This window comes from Eubalaena glacialis, chromosome 7 (genome assembly GCF_028564815.1).
Source record: "Eubalaena glacialis isolate mEubGla1 chromosome 7, mEubGla1.1.hap2.+ XY, whole genome shotgun sequence".
In the NCBI taxonomy this organism is placed as follows: Eukaryota; Metazoa; Chordata; class Mammalia; order Artiodactyla; family Balaenidae; genus Eubalaena; species Eubalaena glacialis.
The window spans coordinates 29,497,563-29,519,572 of NC_083722.1; the positions used below are offsets into that span (position 1 = coordinate 29,497,563).

At 38.8% G+C, this 22,010-nt stretch overlaps 2 long non-coding RNA genes across 2 annotated transcripts in view; one reads left to right on the top strand and one right to left on the bottom strand.

Annotated features, from left to right (window-relative positions):
- Positions 1 to 1,339: 1,339 nt before the first annotated feature.
- Positions 1,340 to 22,010, bottom strand: part of LOC133094445 (uncharacterized) — a 28,855-nt gene continuing 8,184 nt past the window's right edge. The window contains exon 3 of the long non-coding RNA XR_009701466.1: positions 1,340 to 1,724. This is a non-coding gene — a long non-coding RNA (uncharacterized LOC133094445). The remainder of the gene's footprint in view (positions 1,725 to 22,010) is intronic.
- On the top strand, positions 12,347 to 21,348 carry LOC133094917 (uncharacterized). The gene is made up of 3 exons (XR_009701525.1): positions 12,347 to 12,363; positions 16,889 to 16,927; positions 21,263 to 21,348. It is a non-coding gene; the product is annotated as an uncharacterized LOC133094917 (long non-coding RNA).

A 22,010-nucleotide genomic window follows, 5' to 3' on the forward strand; every position in this document is an offset into this window, starting at 1 on the left:
CAAGGGAAGATCTGGGCTAGAGATACACTCTTAGGGTCTTCACCCTGGAGATTATGGTTAAAGCCATGGGACCAGATGAAATCACGTAGCAGGTACAGGGAAAGAAGTGAGTAGGTCCAAGCATTGAGCTTTGAGGGTACCCCATCATTTAGAAGTAAGGAGAGGAGGAGGATTCAGTAAAGAGGAAGGAGAAGGGCAGCCTGTGAAGTAGGAGGGAAACCAGGACAATGAGACCCAGAAGCAAAGAAAAGCATTTCAAGGAGTTCAAGGACAGCAACTGGGTTAACTACTGATGAGAGTCAAGAAGGATAAAGAGCCCGACTTGCCCATTGCAGTTTGAATGTGAAGATCATTAATGTATGAATATAATAGGCACTCAGAGTAAGAAATTCCACTAGTGGAAAGTTTCACATTGAATACAGAGAACGGAATCGTGTTTAGATGTTGCCATTCCTCATATTGGATAAGCTCTTCCAGATCTGCAACTAGCTATTTTAGAAAGATTAATTTTCTCCCTGTTTTTTTGGATGCTTCCAGAACAAATAGAGGGGCTGAGGGATGGTCATTTTGTCGCACCTAGAATGTTTCCCAGCCTGATGCAGATTTTGGTAAAAGTCCCAAATCTATTTCTTTCTAAATGATTCTTATGAGGAAAGACAATGTGCCTTTTGTTAAGAAGGCAGCAAAACTGTGCTGTACTTACCTTTATTAAACTTCAGGGGGCGGGCTCTGACCAAGAAATAAATCCTGGACAAATTGCTCAAAGCTTAAATACACCTGAGATCCAGCCTGGAATGTGGCGAGGTGAAAGGCGTTTTAATCCAACTACTCTAATTAGGAACAATTTACAGTGTTGTTACTGTGTTTTGTCTAGTAAAAGAGATTAGGGAGCTAAGAACATAATAACTCTGTTTGGGGTTGGGAAACAATATCTCTGTTTCCTGGGTTTAAGCCCAAGGGTGCTGACGAATAGTTGAAGGCTGCTTTTAAGCAAAGCAGGAATTAGCCATGGTTGGCAGGGGATTTTCGCCTGCTAGAAAACCAGTGTTTTATTTAAAATGTAGGTTGTCTTAACAGGATATACCTTGGGTAACTTGGGCAAATGCAAGTTAATTCAAGTATGTGGCACCAAATAGATTGGGGATATTCCTAGATATTTGGATTCATTGTTTACTTTGGGGGAAAATGGTTTGGCAGATTTTGTACAGTTTTGTCATACATGACCTTCCATGAACGAATTACCCTAACTCTTCAGGGCAGAGGGAACAAAACAAAAGAAACATAAAATAGTGACTTCATTCAGAGCAAAGATTTACTAGGTCCTCAAAGATTAATCGGGAAAGATCAGGGCTGCTTGCAATTTATTCCTCAGCCTCTCCTTGCTTCCAGGGCTTGCGTTAGTGTTATGCAGTCCAAGCTCATCATTACTGCTCACTGCACAGCAGGCCAATAAATCAAGAGACAAGGTGTTGGGACAAGGAATAGTGACCTTATTCGGAAAGCCAGCAGACCAAGAGGTTGGTGGCCTGGTGTCCCAAAGACCCATCTTGCCCAGATTTGGGTGCTAGTTTCTTTTATAGAGCCAAGAGGGGAAGGTGAGGATGTAAAGCAAAAAAAATGTTAAGTGTTGCAAATATTTCCTGGTTCCGGCCAGACTCCGGAGGGGATGTGTTGATTTCTTCTTTCCTGCAGCCATTCCTAGGTTGGCCTGGTCAGGATGTTTCCTGTGAGCCAAACAAAGGTATTTTAGCTTAATCCTCAGGCATGGGAGGCAAGGTTCAGCAGGATGGGCCATTATGTATACTTTAAGCCTTAGGCAACATCCCTTTAGTGATTAACTTGTAGCAAAAGCAATAGAATACAAAGATTAAAATAAAAGAGACAGAGTCAATATGGAGTCAGATTTGTTCTTCCCTATTACATTATTGAAAGAAAGGGTAGGAAAGGGAACAGCGGTGACCAAAGCCCTCGGGATTCCAGTTTCTGTGCTAGACTCAGCATAGATCATGCCCTTTAATCCTCAAAGCAACACAGTAAGTTGCATATTACTTTCCCCCTTCTATAGATAAGGAAGCTGGGACTCGGAGAGTTTGGGTAAGCTGCACGCAGCAGGAAGGGTCCAGAGCACTCCACTCTGCCTCACTTCCCTTGTTCAGAAACCCTCCTGGCTTCACTCTATGCAAGCAGCAACCATTCCTAATATTTTGTGAATAGAGATTTATTGCTTTGGGATAAATATTGGACCCTCAGGCTGTACCATGAAGTACTTTATCCAGACACTTGACTCCAGATTCTCCTGATAACCCGGGCAAGGTCAGGGAAGGGTTAGAACTTGAGAAAAGGACAAGTGATGGGGGAAGAGCCCACTGATGACCACAAACTCTTCTGTAATTTGTCTCCATTTCACCTGGCTTGATCCTAAAAAAAAATGTGCCCATGTACATTTCCTTGATGGGCTCCGTGGGGCTTATGTAGAGGGTTCTCTCTGGGATGGAGTCCTTGGGAGGCCCACCTCTAGTTTGCCTCAATCACTTCTCTGTGGGTCAATTTCCCATCGGTAAAACCACAGATCTGCATTAATTAGATAAGCTCAGAGATCCCTTCCAGTCCTGACTTTCTCTGATTCTGTGTCTCCTCATAGGTAACACCCTGGGAGAAGAGAAATTTATCACCAAAGAGTACCAAGTGGGTTTGGCAAGACCTTATCTTGCTGGGTAGGAATCACAGATAAAGCATTGCCAACAGTTACTTTTATGCCAGCCAGATGGGAGGCAACACCCCTCTGGAATTCTGACCTGACACTTGAAACCAGAGCAGAGGAGTGCCCCAGTGTGATGTGTTGCCAAGGGACACATTGCTTTTATGGATAAGGTTTCCTGGTTCTTAGATCTCAGCCATGTCCCCCAGTAGGGCACGGCAAGGCAGCTGTGGATTCCATGACAACACACAGCCAGGCACTGCCAAGAACAACTCTTTGTGGCATGAAAGTTTTGCCTGGTGCTGGTGATAATGTGACTTTGTTTTCCTGAAGTAGGCTGGGTGTGGGGAGCCAGCGCCACCTGTCCTCTATGTCACCTGATGCGGGGAATGTTATGCAGCCCCCCTCCCCATCAGCTTTCAAAGGAATATGGAAGAAGTCACATTCATGGAATCACTTTCAAAATTTATGTTGACAATTTTTTGCATATTAAATTCTGCAAACATGCAGTGCACCTGCCCTGCTTTCTTTTAGACTAGAGCAATGATTCCCAAACTATATCTCCAACCGGCAGCGTCAGCATGACTGGAACTTGTTAGAAATGCCAATTCCTGGACCCCACCCCAGACCTCCTAAATCAGAAGCTCTGGAGTGGTGCCCAGGTAGCGCTGTTTTAACAAGCCCTCCTGGGAATTCTGATGCACACTCAGATTTGGGGACCACCGACTTAGAGAACTCAAAAGGGGAATGTTTCAGGCTGAGGGCAGGAGATTAGGATCTGAATAAACCTTGCCCTGTGCAGGAGGGTAGGGCAGGGAGTGAGGACTTTTTTGTTTCATTTTCTAATGACAACACTTCCGTGAGCCTCAGGAATCAAGACAGTCTTGGTACTGGTGCGAGCAGAGAAGTGTTAATGATCGATGTGTAATGTAACAGAACTGATAAGAAAGAAAAGGGGTTGAGGCCTGGCTCCAACACTTACTAACGGTATTAACTTGATTCCATTCCCAAAGCCCAGTTACTTCATCTGTAAGCTAAGGGTAATAACTCTTTGTAAAGTTATTGTTGGGAGTTCATGAGAGAAGCCTAAAAATTCTCAGCATACTGCCTGGTATTTGGTAAGCCTCCAACAAATACCGGCTATTACTAATATTAATAATGCTGATGTTACTAAAGCAGCATGAATTCTATATGATATTGTCACTGCCCCAAAGTAGTGCACTTAGAGGAAGGATACAATCTTCAAGGTCCAGAGACAAGGGTTCAAATCTCAGTCCTGCTATTGACCACCTTGGACAGGCTATCTTATTTCTAGTTATTTGTTAAAAATCGGAAAGATGACAATTATCTATTGTCATCATGTTCAGGCTTGTTTAATGCCTGAATACTATAGGAGTTCAATACATTTTCTTTTTTCTTCCTCTTCTTTCAGTGGGAAAAGAAACCCAATATTCAAGGGTATGAAGGTCAGTGTGTCAGTGATTTAACCATGCAGAACATTCATATCGGAGCATTCTGTCGAGGTGGCTTACAAAATACTTGTTTAAAGCTGAGGAGAAAGGCTATGGGCAGCTGTGAAGGAGAGAAGGACCCTGGATGTGTATTTCTTTTTCTTGTTCATTATCCTATAGAAAAGTTTAATGACCCTTGACAAGTAGAAAGAAAAATAGTCCAGATCAAAGAAGGCTTTACAGGGAAGAATCCTGAAGACTCACAACCAAAAGAAATGTCTAATTATTTTTCCCTTGTTACTATAAAATAGACTTTAAGAATATCAAAAGCATTACCACAACTTCCGCTTAGGACATTTCCAAATGTACAGGCCTCTCAGGTTCCTAAATTACAATGCCTTTCTAGCCCATCTCTCTTTGCTTTTTGTTTTTTACTTTAACGAAGACTGGTCACCAGCCTCAGATGTCTTTTTCCAGCCCCTCTTCCCTCCTGCCTCTCCCCCGCCCAATGTGGCATTGCAGGTGCTGGGAGGGGTTATGTAGTACAGTCACAGACATTTGGTTGAGTGTCTAAATGAAACAAAGTGTACATTCCAAGTATAGAGCATAAGATGTATAAGAGGTGTGACTCTGAGTGAGTGAGATTGATTCTTTGTTTCCCAAAAAGGAATTTTAACTTTATTCATTTGAGGAAGTTGAGTACCGTGGCAGGAAGTATGGAATCTGGACTCCAAGTTTGCACTGTAGCATAGCTCTTGCACTTAGCCCTGTGTCCTCTGGCAAGTGATTTAGTCCCTCCAAGGCCTCAATTTGCTCAATGGTAAAATTGAGACAGTGATAGGAACTGCCTATAGGGCTGTTGTGAGAAGTATCGATAAATGAAATAACACATGTAGCAAAATTCCTGGAACATAGTATGTGCTCAATATATGTTAGCTATAATCACTTTTAGCTTTTATTTTATTATAAATAAAAAAATACATAAGATAGGATATAAAAATCCATTTCCTTATTTTACTTTTGCCTCCCCAGTACCCCGCCCCCGATTCCCCCACCACACACAGTAAATAATCATTGTTTTTGGAATATATCTTTCAAGACTTTATCCTTCCACACAAATGGGATCCACTTTACATGTGCATGTATTCTCCCTTGTCAGCTCGTGTTCGATGTTTACTTCAAAAAAATCACAGAAGAGATTTGGAAAATTTCTATGAGACTGAACCAGGTATGAAATACAGAGGGAATAGATCTCATAACATTAGAGCTTTGGAGTTATACCTAATTTTCAAAATAAAAACTGCCTTGTTCTACTTGGCTACTGAATTATTCACAAAAAAATGGGTCTGGATACATGTTATTTTCTCAAAAAATTCATACCTTTCTCAAAGTTGCTGATATTGTCATCATAGCAGATATTTAGAAGATTGTGATGCTGGCCCTGAAGGTGGGGAAATGTTAATTCTGCACACACATACCCTTCTTCTCTCATCTCCCTGCCAGCCCAATAATGCTGTAAAGCCCCAAATCAAAGTGTTAACTCGGATTCTCCCTCCAGCGCAGCTGATAAACCCATGGTCATGTGCAAAAATACACTGTAGACACAGAAATGGGCAATGAGTAATTTTGTTCAAGATCTGACATTATCTTGGCAGGGACCAGCAGCTTCTACTGCCAAGAGGTGAGACTTCACTATTGAAGTCCAGCTCTTCCTTTGCAAACGTTTCTTTCGGATAAACAACAGTACATGATAGCATATGGTTCCTACATGTGCTCATTTATCTTACAAGATTCCCAGGGGGAAGAGGGGGAGCAAGCAGACCGGGAGTTAGGGTCCATATGTATCACTTTAAGACATGGGTCTGGCTCCTGGTTGAACAGTTGCCTAGATACAAGTGCATTTTTCTTGTGCCATCACTTAGTGATGTTCATAGTTATCACCTCCACCTTGTCCAGTCCTCTCAGAGCACATCTTATTAAAAATCAGTGCTTTTAGAGTCAACAAGACTTCTATTGCACATCTTCTGTGTTCCAGGTACAATTGTCAATACTAGTTTCTTAACCTAGAAAATGTCACTTAACCCTCCTTATAGTTACCCTTTCGGTACTGTAGATGAAGAAACAGAGACCAAGTTCACCTAGAAAGTGACAAAAGTGAGATTTAAACCCAGGGACTCTCTCACCTCAAAACCCATGTTCTTCCTGCTCCGAAAACTATTCAAGACTCAAGACTCGCCGAAAGGCTGGTGAGGGAGGGATTACCAAGATGCCTTCTGGGATCTATCACATTAGTCTACTTTGGTTAATGTCTTCCTGTCAACCTGTTCATTCAGCCTCAGCAAGAAATGTCATCACTTAGCCACTAACATACTGGCCGTGGACTTCCTGGTTGATGGTTCTACTGGTGGGTCTACCTACATCCTTCACAGTCTGTGCAGCCATTTCAGGCATCAAAACTCCATCCTCACTTCCCCAACCTTAGTGCCCACAATCAATGGAGAGACAAGAAGGTCAAGAAGTTTGAACTACCTCCTAGGAGCATGAGGACGCACTCTCAGGAAGTCACACTTCCAGGCTGAATTTCTTGAATGAGAAGGTAACTGTTGTTCTTCCCCCCAGAGTGGAAAAGTCAAAGACAGGCATTGAGAAGCCCCTAGGAAATCTTCCAGTTTCATTCTCAGCTCATCTCCAAGGGAGATAGGGACAGGGGAGAGCTGTCCAACAAACAACCAAATATGTAAAACAAAGCAAAACAAAACAAAACAAAACCTTTATTGGATGTTGGAGGCATGAGGGGGAGAAAAAAAAGTAAAAAGGAGGGAAAAAAGAAATCACTTCTGTTTCTACTGCTACTGAGAGCACGTTGTGGAGAAATTGCAAAGGGTTCTGTATTCCTAGAAGGAAAACAATGTGCAGACACTGGGGATTACTGTACGGAGGACACTGACCTTCCTCTTTTCTTGAAGAGCTTATGAGACCACACAAGGAAAAAGAGATTTGTACTGGGAGAATCTCTTTACTTTCTTCCATTTGTCAGAAGTAAAATATCAAGGTGGAAAGGAGAGGAAAGGAGAGGAAAGGGCCATCTTCAGAAAAAAACCCAACAACAACCCTGAAATATCACAGTTACCCTTAGTTCTAGGATAAGGAATAAAACATGGTCTCCTTTTTATTTTCATTTTATGAACTCACCATATTTTCTTAGTTGGAGCATTTCCTCCTTCCAAATATATCCTGTAAATCTTGGGACAGATCTTTCCTTTGTATTTAGTTGAAGCTCAGTCAGGGGATTTGACTAGGTTTGGAGCCATCATGCACAATAAACTCTACCATACATATTCAACCCTCAGAGTGTGCAGATGATTCCGGCAAAATTAATAATTGAGTTGTTTGTAAAGGGCTGAACACTTGTGTGACCTTTATTAACATTAGTAGTCATGCAGACTTTGTAGTGAGCAGTCAAACTTCAAGCTTCCAGGCATGGGCAGGGAACAGGTCAGCTTAGAAAAGGACATTTACTCTCACATACTTCTGAAGGGAAGAGAACATTCCTTGAGTTCTTTCACCTTTACTCCAATGGGCAAATGGGCTTGTATTCTTAGCAAACACCACTGAAGACCAACCCATTCAGGAAAACAAACATAACAGTAGCTCTGTAGGTCTGAAATGGTTCTGCTTGGAAGTGTATGAGCCCAGGTCTCACTTTGAGTCTTTCCAAGATTTATTCATCCATTTGACAAAAATCTGTTGGGCACCTACTATGGACCAGACACTGTTCTAGGTATTGGCGATACAGTGGTGAACAAGATGGAGAGATGAGGTTCCTATGTGCCTCTCACCATCCATGTGGGTACAAACCCATCACAAGTCTACAACTTTTCAGCTTGTCTGGTCAGTCTCTCCTAGGCTCTGCTACTTTTCGAGAGGTTATTTTTTATTGATTTGGAATACTTGGGCCCTGTCAATAAATAATCTGATATTCATCTACTTTTATGCTCTACTTCCAAAGGAAAAACTTACCACTCCCCATGTTGTTTCATTCAACCTAGAAAGCCCGCCCACTGTCCCTTCCACCTTTGCAAACCTCCTTGGTTCTTCAAGGTTCAGATGGCAGCCCACGTCCTGCTTGAAAACATTTCTGCTTGCTCCTGCCTGAATCGACTCCCCCCTCCTCTGAATCTTATCGTACTCAAGTAGCCACCAAGATGTTACAGGAGGTATTGATTGCATAGTTTTTCTATCACTTGCTGTTTTTTTATCCCTATTAACTTTGTTTCACCTGCTGGATAATGCATTTCTCACCAGTGAAGACTGTGCTTTATTCTTTGATGATAGCTAACTCATTGGTATTAGACTTGAATATCAATTGCATATATTTGATACATACAATGGAATATTACTCAGCCATAAAAAAGAATGAAATAATGCCACTGGCAGCAACATGGATGGACCTAGAGATTATCATACTGAGTGAAGTAAGTCAGACAGAGAAAGACGACTATTATATGATAATCATTTCTATGTGGAATCTAAAAAATAATACAATTGAACTTATTTACAAAACAGAAACAGATTCACAGACACAGAAAACAAACTTATGGTTACCGAAGAGGAAAGTGGGGGAGAGATAAATTAGGAGTATTGGATTAACAGATACACACTACTATATATAAAATAAACAAGGGCCTACTGTATAGCACAGGGAACTATATCCAATATCATGTAATAACCTATAATGGAAAAGAATCTGAAAAAAATACATATATGACTGAATCACTTTCCTGTACATGTAAAACTAGCACAATATTGTAAATCCACTATACTTCAATAAAAATAAAGAAATGAAATGCATACCTTTGAAGAATACATTTTCATTTGTGAATTAAAAAGCTTTTCACAACATTGTAAATCAACTATACTTGAATAAAATAAATAAAAATTTTTTTTATTGGAGTATAGTTGCTTTACAATGTTGTGTTAGTTTCTGCTGTACAGCGAAGTGAATCATTTACACATATACATATACGTTACAATTTTCTACAGGAAAGCCAGGTGATCAGATAAAAGCTAAATAAGATTTAATTGATTATCCAGATGTTGAAAACATAGAAAAGAAACCACCAGAAGAGTGACCTGCATCTTCTCAATACTAAGCTACTAATTCATGAGCTAATCCTAAGTCAGCAGTTGTTCACAGGCATCTCCCTCTTCATGCAATTTGAAAAATGGGCATCACTGTGGTCAAAATAATTTTGCCTTCTATGTCATTCATTTGTAAATCTGGAGTAAGAAGAAAGTAGCTCTGGGTGTGGGAGAGAAAATATGGCCGGAGGAGATGCAGAAAGTAAAGCTCATTCATTTAATATGACTGTATATTCACCTCAACACAGCGCAATCCAGAGCCACTCACAGCTCCCTGTTTTGTTTTTTAAACACACAAATAAGCACTTCAAGCAGCTTTTTGGTGTTTTCCCATCTCAGTCTCCCCATTGTTTGCCAAGTCCTTCTGGACAAGGCAAAATGAAACGTATTTCCTTCTTGGTGATTGTTTGGTCTGTAGACCTGTGTGTGCGTGTGTTTGTATGTGCACTGCCCAGCTGGTAGGTAGACAGATTTCCCCCACGCCCTTGGCCTTTGAATAGAGCAGAAAGGTGGAGATTGTTTTTTAACTTAGTAATAACAATGCTGTTACGAAGCAATTGAGAAAATACCTAAGGCTGCATCAAAAACAGCTGACTTAGATGTGACACATAGCAGCGGTGATTGTCATTAGAGACAGGGTCAAAGACAATTTTTATGGGTCCTCAGACCAAATGACATTGGGGCAGATTCTGTGTTTGAGGGGGTGGGGCGTGACATCTTATTTCCTGAGTAGGATATGCCAATTTTTTTTCTGTATTTTTATAGTCTTTTTTCAGATGTTATGGTATTTTCCACTTTGCGTGAATGTGTGTGTATACCTGAATATATTGAAGAATATTTTTATAACTTATTTTTTCATTCAATCTTTTATTTGGATGGAAAATAAACTTGTGCTTTATATTTTATTTTGTTTCATTTTGTCTGTTTGTTTTGCTCTGCAACAAATGGCAAAACCAGAAATGGTGCCAGGTGAATGATCGTGAAATCAGTACAGATTAGGTGTGGAAACCTTGGAGTCACTGGAAGCACCTCCTTTAAGTGTCAGTCTTGCTATTCTAATGTCTTGAATAGCAATGAAATATGCCTTTTGAGTATGAGGGTTGGAAGGGGAGCAAGTGGTCAAACTCCAGAGTAAATAGAAGAAAAGAAGCATAATTGGGATTCTGGGTCCATAAGGTGGCAGATGCCTGGGTCACCATCCTAATACTGCACTCTGGGATCTGTGTGTGGCCTGGAAGCTATAGGACCTATGGAGAGAGGTGAGTTCTACTGTGGATGCCCTACTTCTATGGCTCCAGCTAGAGTAACCTCTCATTGATTTTGTAAGTTTCTAGACTGGAATTTGCTGTGGCACTTTGGGTTTTAGGGGGTGAGAGGACACCACTGTCCTATATGGTAGCTTAGCCTTTATATGTTTCCTTCTGTCACCAGATTCCCAGTGTTTTGAGTGTGAGACCACATGGCTCATGCACCTCTATAGCCCCAGCCTTGCACACATTCCATGGGGTTTGTTCAATGAAAGAAGGAATGAAGAATAGATTCTACAGGTGGAGAAACAGAGAATTCTTGCTGAGAAATTCTCTGCTCTCTACAACTGACTTTCCAAAGTGACTTTCCATTCTTTGACTTTAAACATTGCCACAAGTCCTGGTTTGGGGCTAAACGTAATGGGAAAGAAGGAGAGGCTTCTGTTATTCTGTAAGAAAATTCAGAACTTGAACTGGGGAATAAAAAATACATTTCATAGAAACTAAATTTGTGGACAATTTGAAAAATCATTAAAGCAGAATGTAAATATATCATTGGTTAGCTGAAAGACATCTCACACACACACACAATTTAAAAGAAGTACAAAGACTATGCTCTATAAATTTCCCCATGTCATAAGTAACTTTCAAAACATATCTTTAGTGATCTGCATGCTCCTCCATCACGATGTTGGACTATATTTAATTTAACGAATTAAACTCATTTTGGGGGGGCTCTGTAGCAAAGAATTAATCTCACCCAGAGAGAGATCTGGCCTTTGACCTCGGCTACGGGGAGGTATTCTCTTGGCCGTTGGAATGTCCTGCCTGATAAGAATGTCTTTGTTTAACTTGGGGTCTTGTGCTAAACTGGACAGTCTAACGGTGTGATTTATAATGGGCCCTTTAGGCCACACAGCATTTGCCCCACGTGCAGAGGGGCAGGAGACTAAGTAGGATGCACCACACAGTGACACAGGCAGCCGCTCAAGTCTACGCGATTGAGCCCAGTAAACACTCTGGACACCCAAGGATCAGGTGGCCCTCTCTGGGTGGCAATACTCTAGGCATATTGTCACACATTGTTGCAAGGAGACTTCACGCTGTCCATGACTCTACTGGGAGAGGCCAAATGGACACCCCACCTTTGGAATTTTCTGCCCTGTGCACATTTGCCCCTGGCTGATTTTAATGTGCAGTCATTCACTGTAATAAACCATAACCATAAGTATAACAGCTTTCAGTGAGTTCTGTGAATCCTTCTAGCGAATGATCAAATCAGAGGGTGACCTTGAGAACCCCCAACTCTGCAGTTGGCATCAGACATGAGGGTGGTTTTGTGGACTGTACTCCCTAACTTCACAGGAGCATTAATATTTCCCTTTGTTCTAAGTTGTCAATGATTTTAAAATGAAATATGAGTTTAAAATAACATTTTGTAGAATAAAGAAAAATTTATATTACATATACATCATTTGTAATATGCATTAGAAAGGCTAAATGTGTTAAGATATGGCTCTTAGAATTAAGAAAATTAAGCAAATTGTTTCAATTTTTTATAATATAAAATAATATAGTAATGTATAGTATGCACTTGGATATGTATCTTTGATCATTTCTTTACATTAGATTCATAAAAATAGAGTTAATTGGTTGAAAGGCCTGGACATCAAGCTTGAAGGATGTGGAGCTTTGAATGTGCAGCAAGAGATGGGGAAGGAGGGGAAGAGCCTTCCAGGTGAGTCAAAGAGAAGAGGCTGATGCATGGAGACAGGGAGGCCAGTGAGAGAATGATCTGGGCTGAACAGAATGAAAGCTTGGACAGGTGAGTATTTGAGGAAAAGTATTAAGAAGGTAAATCTTCTTATGATAGTGAAGTCATCCAAGATGCTTACAGGCCTGCAAGGCAGGAGAAATTAAGACTTTCAGGCCTTGCAAGAGGCTAGCTGTTGTTGAACCTCATTCCACAAAGGATTTGAGGGAGCTGAAACTCCCATCAAAACCTGTTTAAAAGTTGATCATTCCAGACCATCCAGAGGAAATAGGTAGCAAGCAGATCATTTGTCACATGGACAGAGTCTAGACTCAGAGGCTTCTTAATAAAAGGGTAATTACTAAGACCTCAAAATTCTTATAGTTCTTACACACAACTTGAAACAATGATAGGCTTCCTTCTGAAAAATGATAGTAAGGAAATGGTTCTAAACTTTTCTGTTAATGTGTATTTGCAGGTTAAACCAATACCCATTTATTAACTCACATTCTGTATGTCACGGTCTGGCTTGGCATGGCTGGGCTCTCTGCTCAGGCTGAAATCAAGGTATTGGCTGGATGCATTCTCATCTGGGACTTGGGCCCTTTTCTAAGGAAAAGTACCCATTTTCTTGCTGGCTATTGGCTGGGGCTGCTTTCAGTAACTAGAGACTGTCTCAGTTCCCTGCTCCAGGGACCCCTCCATCTCACACTTCTGATCTCTGACATCCTCTTCTGTTCCAAGTTGAAGACAACTCTCTGCTTTTAAGGGACTCATGTCATTAGGTTAGGTGCACTGGAAAATCTTCCTATCCTAAGGTCAACTGATTATTGACCTCAATTACATCTGCAAAAATCTCTTTTTCCACATGAAATAACCTAATACAGGAGTAACACCAGGGAGTGGAGACCATGGTGTCCTCTCAAAATTCAGCCTACCACAGGATAGACTAGGAGAAGTCTTCAGTCTTCTCTGAAGGAGAAGTCCTTCAGAGAAGGACACTGCAGACAAATGTATAAAGACTGGCAGAGCTTAATTCAGAAGTTCTCAAAGGATAAGCCAGTGATCAGAGTCCCTGAGAAGATCATGAGGTCAGAACTATTTTCAAAATAATATTAAAATACAACTTGCCTTTTTTTACTCTCGTTTTCCCACATGTGGGTCTGTCTAAAGGCTGCATGATGTGTGATACAGCACAGACTGAATACAGAAGCAAACATGAGGGTCCATGTCTCCTATTAAAGAGGTTTGCAAAAATATAAAACAGTGCCACTAGTCACTCAGTTTGTTTTTTTATTTGGAAAGCACGATTTTTTTTCACACACAAAATTTTTTGTTAACATGTAATGGGTTTACTACTGCCATTTAAAATGAATTACTAACCCCAATGTTCAAGCAGCATTATTTACAATTGCCAAGATATGCAAGCAACCTAAATGTCCATCCTTTATGAAGGGATAAAAAAGATGTGTTTTATATATATATATGTGTGTGTTTATATATATATATATATATATATATATATGCACACACACACAATGGAATACTACTCAACCATAAAAAAGAACAAAATTTTGCCATTTGCAGCAATGTGGATGGACTTGGAGGGCATTATACTTAGTGAAATAAGTCAGACAGAGAAAGACAGATACTGCATGATATCACTTATATGCGGAATCTAAAAAACACAACAAACTAGTAAATATAACAAAAAAGAAGCAGACTCACAGATATAGAGAACAAACTAGTGGCTACCAGTCGTGCAGGGGAGGGAAATACAGGGGTGGGGGAGTGGGAGGTACAAGCTATTGAGTGTAAAATATGCTACAAGGATGTACTGTACAACATGGGGCACATAGTCAATATTTTGAAATAACTGTAAAGAAATGAAATGAATTACTAAATATATATACTTTAAATTCTGATTTAATTCCCAATATGGTTAATATTGATAAACATTAACAGCACAATAACAACATAAACACCAAAAAAACAAACACCAACAAAAGCTCTAATTTTTTTTTTTTTTTTTTGCCACTGGTCCAGATTTTTATTAGTAACACCAAAAAGGGTAATTTACTATCCTGAAACAGAGGAAGAAGAAACCAAATCAAACATCTGTCAAGATAAAGTTGAATAAAATCAGGCTCAATGGGGAAAGACTGAGGAACCAAGTCTGAATGAAACACCTACTTTTAAAATATCTACTTTTAAAATATGTAACAATGATTTAGTAAAAATTAATTTTACTTTTATTAATGTACAATAAAAATTTTTAACAATTACCATTTGCTAAATGCTGGCTATATGATTTTTATGTAATCCTTACAACAGTCCTATAAAATCGACCTTAATATCCACTTTTGGGGATATTCTGCAGATACTGAATTAGGATATCACAGAGGGTTTAAAAATTGCTCAAATATATGCAGCTAGTAAACTGTAGAGCTGGAATACAGATTTCTATGAATCCAAATTCAACATACCTTCTTTTAGCTACCTAGCCTGTGACGGTATTTTACTACTTATATTAAATAAACATAATGTCCAGATATGCTCTGGACATTGGGACATTTGAAGGAATAAATACAGGTAAAAGCTCTAATTTTTAATGTAAAGAGTTCCTGAGACTAACTGGTGTGAGAAGTGCTAGTTTCACCAAAAGAAACGTTTTGAGCAAAACTTACTAGGAGAAAATGTATTTTATCACATTGTTTCATTTGGATAGCTAGACTTTTTTTTTTTTCCACTGTTAGCATTATGGGGGAGAAAAAGCTCATTCAAGTGAGTTTTCCATCTGGATGAGGTATTAAATATTTCCTCACTTCATGGGAAGAGAATAAAAATGTCATCAGCAGACTGTATTCTTCCTGGAAGTTGCAACCCTGAGTTCCAAGAAGAGACAGTTGGAACTACATTTGGAACCAAGGTCAAGTCTAAAGTGAGCCTACTTTGGGCTCCTAAGTAACCAGGGAGAAATATATTCTCTTTTCAAGCATGTATGTCCCTTAACCAAGGTCTCACTCTCAGCAAAAGGCTGTCTCCTCTCTAGTTTTCATGCTCATCTCTCTCTCGCTTTTTGACTATATTTCAAAGGATTTGAGAAGTGATAGCTGTGTGAGGCTGTGTGCAGACTACAAGGACATTGAATAAGAAAGTGGTATAGGCTGGTGGTTCCCCCATTGTGTAGGAGTGACAGCATGGTTCAAATACTAGCTTCGTCACTTACTAACTGTGTGACTGACTTTGGGCAAGTATTTAACTTCTCCAAGCCTCAATTAAAATGTACCTATTCACACCAACTATGCTGATGGCGCATAGTTGAATCAGTTTAACTTTGATCGTTAAATGTGTTGCGAACACCCATGTGGCTAGGCTAAGGGCACAAGAAGTGATGCAGGTGGAGTCTGAGGTGTAGGGAGCCTTTACAATCTAGCTGGGAGATTTCCAGATTCTTCTTATTTCCAGATTCTATGCTAATGCCTCCACCTATGTAGGAAGCCTTTTGTAGTGAGGGCAGGCATCCACGATTCTTTCTGATCTTAAACACCAAAGAGGATCCTCCTCTTATATTCCCTGTCTCAGAAAATGTCCCCATCATTTATCTCCTCGGTCCCTCTAGCCACCTTGGGCATTGTCTCAGCTCCTTCAATTTCTCACCATGCTCTCTATCAACCAGTCTACTAGCAAATCCTAAATATTTCTCCCATCTGCCCCCTCCTCTTTATCGCCACTGCATCCACTAGTTCAGAGAAGGACTCTGGAGATGAATGTACAAAGCCCGGCTTGGCTTAAGCCCTGGGTTCTCAAGGCCAGGTCTGGGGATTACCAGTAGTCCCCAAAGTGTCAAGGATTGAAGAACAGTTCAAGGTTGTAATGCTCTCACTTTGTTCCACTGCCCTTTACAGGTGTGTTATACTGTTGTTTCTGCAAATATTTTGTATTATATCAGGACTTTGTGTGATAAAGTCATGTGTAAATCACACAAGCTAATAATTGACTGCAGACCTTTAAGATTTTCACTTTATATTTAAAATTATACTGCTAAAATCATGTTGTTTGAAAGCCCCCTCCCCTCAAACTAAGAATAAGGAAAAATAGCTTTCCTTTTCAAATTTTTACTAAGTCCCCTGTGGACCCATGAATCTATTCTTTTATAACTTACCTTTCTGAGACTGACATGCATATGAAAAATCAATTTTGTGTTGATCGCAGCCATATTTCCTGATGGCGTGGTTACATATTTGCCTTAAAGTTTCAGAGACATAGGAGCAAAGGGTTGAAATAAATGTATCATTTGCCTTCAATGTGAATTGTCCTAGTAAATCTCAAAATGTTTGCTTTCTTGAGGGTGGGACTTAGTTTCATCAGGCAATCCACGTCTTATCAGGAGTTTTCTGTACTTTTGGGTCAAATAAGAGCACTGGAGAAAATAGCCACATTGATGAAATAAGAATGACATTTATGAGGAATGAATTAATTATCCTCCATTAATAATGTGTCATATTTATGGTTTTGCAAAAAGATTAGCTTTAGGGAAAGAGATTACTTCCACTTTTCCCAGGCTCAAGTTTTGTTCTTTCCTTTTTCCTTCCAGAGTACGGAATGTCCCTCAGCATGGAAACAAGCAGACCAGGTAGCCAAAATATCATAGCATATTCTCATTGAAACAAACAGGAAAAAACATGCTTGGAGAGAGTTTTGCTTGTTTGATGTTATGGTGTCTGTTGAGATTTTTCAAACAGAAGTTTTGAAAACAAATGTGTTCCACAGTCTCCTACCTCTGAAAAGCAGTATTTATTCCTTTTTCTACAGGTGTTTTCATTCCCATGAAAACTGAGATATCTTTTTCTGAATCGGCAATTAGATTGTTACCCTTGTATCAAAACTACAATGAGGTACAACCTCACACGGGTTAGAATGGCCATCATTAAAAAGTCTACAAATAACAAATGCTGGAGAGGATGTGGAGAAAAGGGAACACCCGTACACTATTTAATTCAGCAAATTTTTAGTGATACTGTCTGTATATGTGGGATCATGTTAGGGATACGGGGGAGATAAAGAATAGAGAGAAAGACTTTGACTACAGGAAGCTCACAGTTTATAAGGGGAATAAGAGAAGGAATCAGACAAGAACAAAGCAAGAAGAACGTTCTTTCCAGAGGAGACTAGGAGATTCCAAAAGGGAGGTATCCTCTGGTTGGGAGGATCAGTTAAAGCTTCATGGAAGAGGAAGCAACTGAGATTAATTTTGAAGAATGCATAGGATATCCACAAACGAAAATCAGGCTGACATTGTGGAGAATGAATGTGTACCAATGGGTGGATTGACTTGAGCAGGAGAAGAGCATCCAACTTAGAAACCTATTTAAAAGTCTAGACATGTTGTAATGATGGCCCAAAGTAGGGAAGTGTTAGTAGAAACCGAAAGGGGAAGACAGATAGGAGAGACATTGCTAAGATAAGACTGTCGGTGCTTAACAACTGCCATTGATCATGGGGTGAAGGAGAGGAATGAGTGTCCAGCCCAAGGGACGGGAGGAACGGCCATACTATTATCAGAAGGGCTAAACGTGGAAGAAGTGACTTCATTAACACATTTGAAATAGGCTGAAATTCCAATATAGCAGGCAAAATAACTTGAAAGGAGAAAATTTGGTCTTTGCAAATAAATAGAACTACCACTGAAAAAGCTTATAACTTTCGTCTTAGTCCTTCTTGGTAATTTGAATGGTATGACAAAATGGCCTTATCTTCCAAACATATTTATTTACAGATATAAATATTAGACTGGATCCTAAAACACCTAATTAGAGATGTTCTTTAAAATTTTTCTTTTTAAAATTCACAGGCATCTTTGTATGAAAGTTTCTGGGCATTTTAACAAAACAAATAAAACCTATGCCTTCTAACTATGTAATTGGTTTTTATTTTAAATTCAAAAACAGAGTGTTTTGATATTACTGGTGCAAGTTTTATAATCCATTTCTAAGATCAGCTTTGGCCAATGAAGATATTTGTGACTGCGAACTCTTACACTCTCAATAAGAGGAACAAAAATGATATACACAGGAAAAATAGCAATTATTAGAACTGAAAAATAAAGCTGAATAACTGGAAAACAATTCATAGTATTTAATCACTAAAATAGACCACTGGGCATTGGGTGATATTATTAAAAGAATAATATTGTGTCTAATATTTATCCAAGCATAATGTTTTTGTGGCAATAACAGGACAATATTTACAGAAAACAATGGAAAATTTCTAGGTTAAGTGGAAATGATTTCGAAATTTGATGCTAAAATAGCCAAACACAGATTAAAAACACAGATTAAGAAAATAATGAAACAAATGATCAGTATCTAGAATGGAAAATTGTAAAAGGGATTGTTAATCAACAGTAGTAAAATAAGAATACTTAATATATAAAATTTTTAAGAATACATATCTCAAGTCAACTGGATTATATTAGTAATAAAAGTCTTCTTGTATGCCTACATTTATTGTACAAATTATTTAAAACTACTAGATGAAGAAATAAAGAAGTGAACATTTATAAATGTTTCATTGGCTTTTACATTCTTTGTAAAGCTAAGTTTTGGCTTTTGTAAGAAGCTGAAAAAAAAAACTTTTAATTTTAGGCATTGATTTAAAGTTTGCTGAGAATTGTGCTCAGATGAAGAAAAAACACGTTTAAGCCAGAAGAGAACTCAACATAGTTTGAATTTGTTACCAAGAGACAAAATTTCAACTTGTGGATAACAACAGCATTCTATGAACCAATTTAAAGATTATATATGCCATTGTCTATATCTGCCAAAAGGGGGAAAATGGAAGAAACCAATATCAAATTCAGCCATGCAACTATCCTTAAATACGTCATGGCAATGCTAACTGAATGCTGTTAAAGCAGTAAGATTTAATTTAGACAAGATGTCAGATGTATAGCAGAGTTAAGTTAAATAACAGAAGAGTTTCAAATAAACAGCCAACTGTGGTCTTCAGCAGAAAATTAAATTAATTTTGAACGTGAGCTTCCCACGTTATTTTGTTATTTGGAATGAACTTTGTTTATTTGGTATAAGCATTTAAGCAAAACCTTATAAAAAGAAAAGATCAGAGTTTGGCCATTTCACTTTAAAAGGGTTACAATTTTTTTTTAAGGAAAAAGTGTTTTTATAAATCGAAAGAAACTGCATATAACCTGTACAAGTAAAGTGACATTCCAATAAAATATTAGAACAAGGAAACAAAAATGTGTACATGAATATAAAGAAGATTCATGTACAAATAATCCCCAAATGTATTTCTGTAAGGATGATTTCCTGGTCTTTATGGATCATGGCATGCTCCTATTAAAGAGAGGTTTGGGCAAATGCAGCAACATAGTGCTATTTTCAGTTTTCTTTATACTATCCCAGCTTTGAAAAACTTGAAAGAAAAGGCAATTTTAAAACATCATATGGATCTAAATTTTGCCTTGAGATGGCTAAAATCAAAATATATGATAGCAATTTATATGATAAAATATAGAATTTTCTTTGATAATGCTAATTTATCATATGTGATTCTATTATAATATTTGAACAAAATATATAAAATTCCTGATTATTTCTCAATCTAAGCATTTCTTTAAGACATCTATTGGCAATTCTAGTTGCCTCTTCCCCTACAGAGCAAAATTTTCCAAATTTAAATCAATTTATAAAACTACCTAGAAATGATGATGACTCAAGAAAAGTTGTGTGAGGTGACATTATTATTAACATACCAAAATCTTGATAACAACATATTTTGCAATTTTGTGGACATTAAGGCAAGAAAAATAGATTTTATGAAATAAATATATAATTGGAAAGTTACATGTATCTTTATTTTATGAAGCATCCAAACATCCCTGACTGGTCAAGAGAATACCCAGAAATAGGTAATAATAACTTTCAACCATCTTTGATATTTTGCTGTTTTTTCACTCATTTAAAAACCATTGCTCAATATATATTTTTAATATTATCATCGTGATGCATATTTGTCAAGGTAGATAGTTGTTGCATTATTTCTGAACAGTTTGTCAGTGTGTTGATCAGTTTTATGTGTCAACTTGGCCAGGCTAGAGTCCACAGATATTCAATCAAATACTGATGGAGGTATTGCCCTGAAGGTATCTTGTAGATATGATTTACATCTATAATGAGTTGACTTTAAGTAAATGAGTTTATTCTAGATAATCTGGGTGGACTTGATTCTATCAGTAGAAAAGTCTTTAGAGCAGAACTGAGTTTTCCTGAGCAAGAAGAAATTTTGCCTGTGGGCAGGGGCTTCAGCTGGTGCCCGAGTGTTCAGCCCATGCTTCCTGATCGCCTGCCCTACAGCTTCTGGACTCACCTGCCTACCCAACTGCATAAACCAATTTTTCCAATAAATCTCCTAATATACATCTCCATCAGGATCTGTTTCAACAGTGGAATGCTGAATGATACAATTAGCTTAATTGATAATTTTTTAAATATTGGCACACAGAGTATGTGAGTCTCCACATGTCCACTACTCAGCTCTCTAGATGGAGGGACAGGCCTACAAGCATGGTACTTCTCCCCAAAAATGTCTTCTCCAAATCTGACCTGAAATAGCTACCTTTTCTCTTTCCTTATCTTCTCTTTACTGTGTCTGTTCTGTTTTGCCCATTGGTAGGATTTTGACCATTCCATTGAGAATCAAGATATCTTCTCTGACCTCCTCTGTTCTCTAGATTTACCCAGTATTCCCGCGAGCCCAGATGCTGATGGTCCAGGACAAATGCTCCTCAGATGTGAGAGTTGGGGTGGGGGGTGCAGCAAAGCCCCTCGTAAGCTAATATCTTTGACCCTTACTTGTGAATTAGGTACTCCTTAGGCTCTTATTTTTCACCCATAACCATTCAGCTTCTAATACTATTTTGCCTTCCTTGCTACCAATTCTTTTCCAGTGGCCCAAGAAGAATTCATCCTTCTCCTTTCTTTGCTGTCAGCAGCTTCATTTTGACACCTCCAGGACACTTGCATATGGAATTGGGTGAGGCAAGTAAAGGTTTTTGAAGCTCAAATGGCCACCCTTCCCCAGGAGTGTGGGACTCTGGTTGGTGTGGGTCCCTGTTCTCTCAGTGTCTTGCCCACACCTTCCCTTAGTTCTGGTGACTCTTCAGACACTGAGTTTTTTTTTTGTAAAGTAGTTGTTTTGTTTTCCTCCAGTTTTACTGAAATATAGTTGACATACAGCACTGTATACATTTAAAGTGTTCAGCCTAATGATTTGACTTACATACATCATGAAATGATGATCACAACAAGTTTAGTGAACATCCATCATGTCCTAAAGATACAAAATTAAAGAAATAGAAAAAAAATGTTTTCCTGTGAAAAGAACCCTTAGGATTTACTCTCTTAATTTTATATAATCCATACATCAGGGTTAATGATATTTATCATGTTATGCATTATATCCCTAGTACTTATTTATCATATAACTGGAAGTTTGTACCTTTTGACTGCCTGCGTCCAATTCCTCCCTCCCCCCTCCCCCCGGTAACCACAAAGCTGATTTATTTCTCTGTTTGGGTTGGGGGAAGGGGGATGCCTGGGATTTTTGTTGATATCAGGATTTGATCCAGAGTCTCTAATAATGACAAAGGATCATAAGACATAAAATATGGAAGAGTAGGGGCTTCCCTGGTGGCG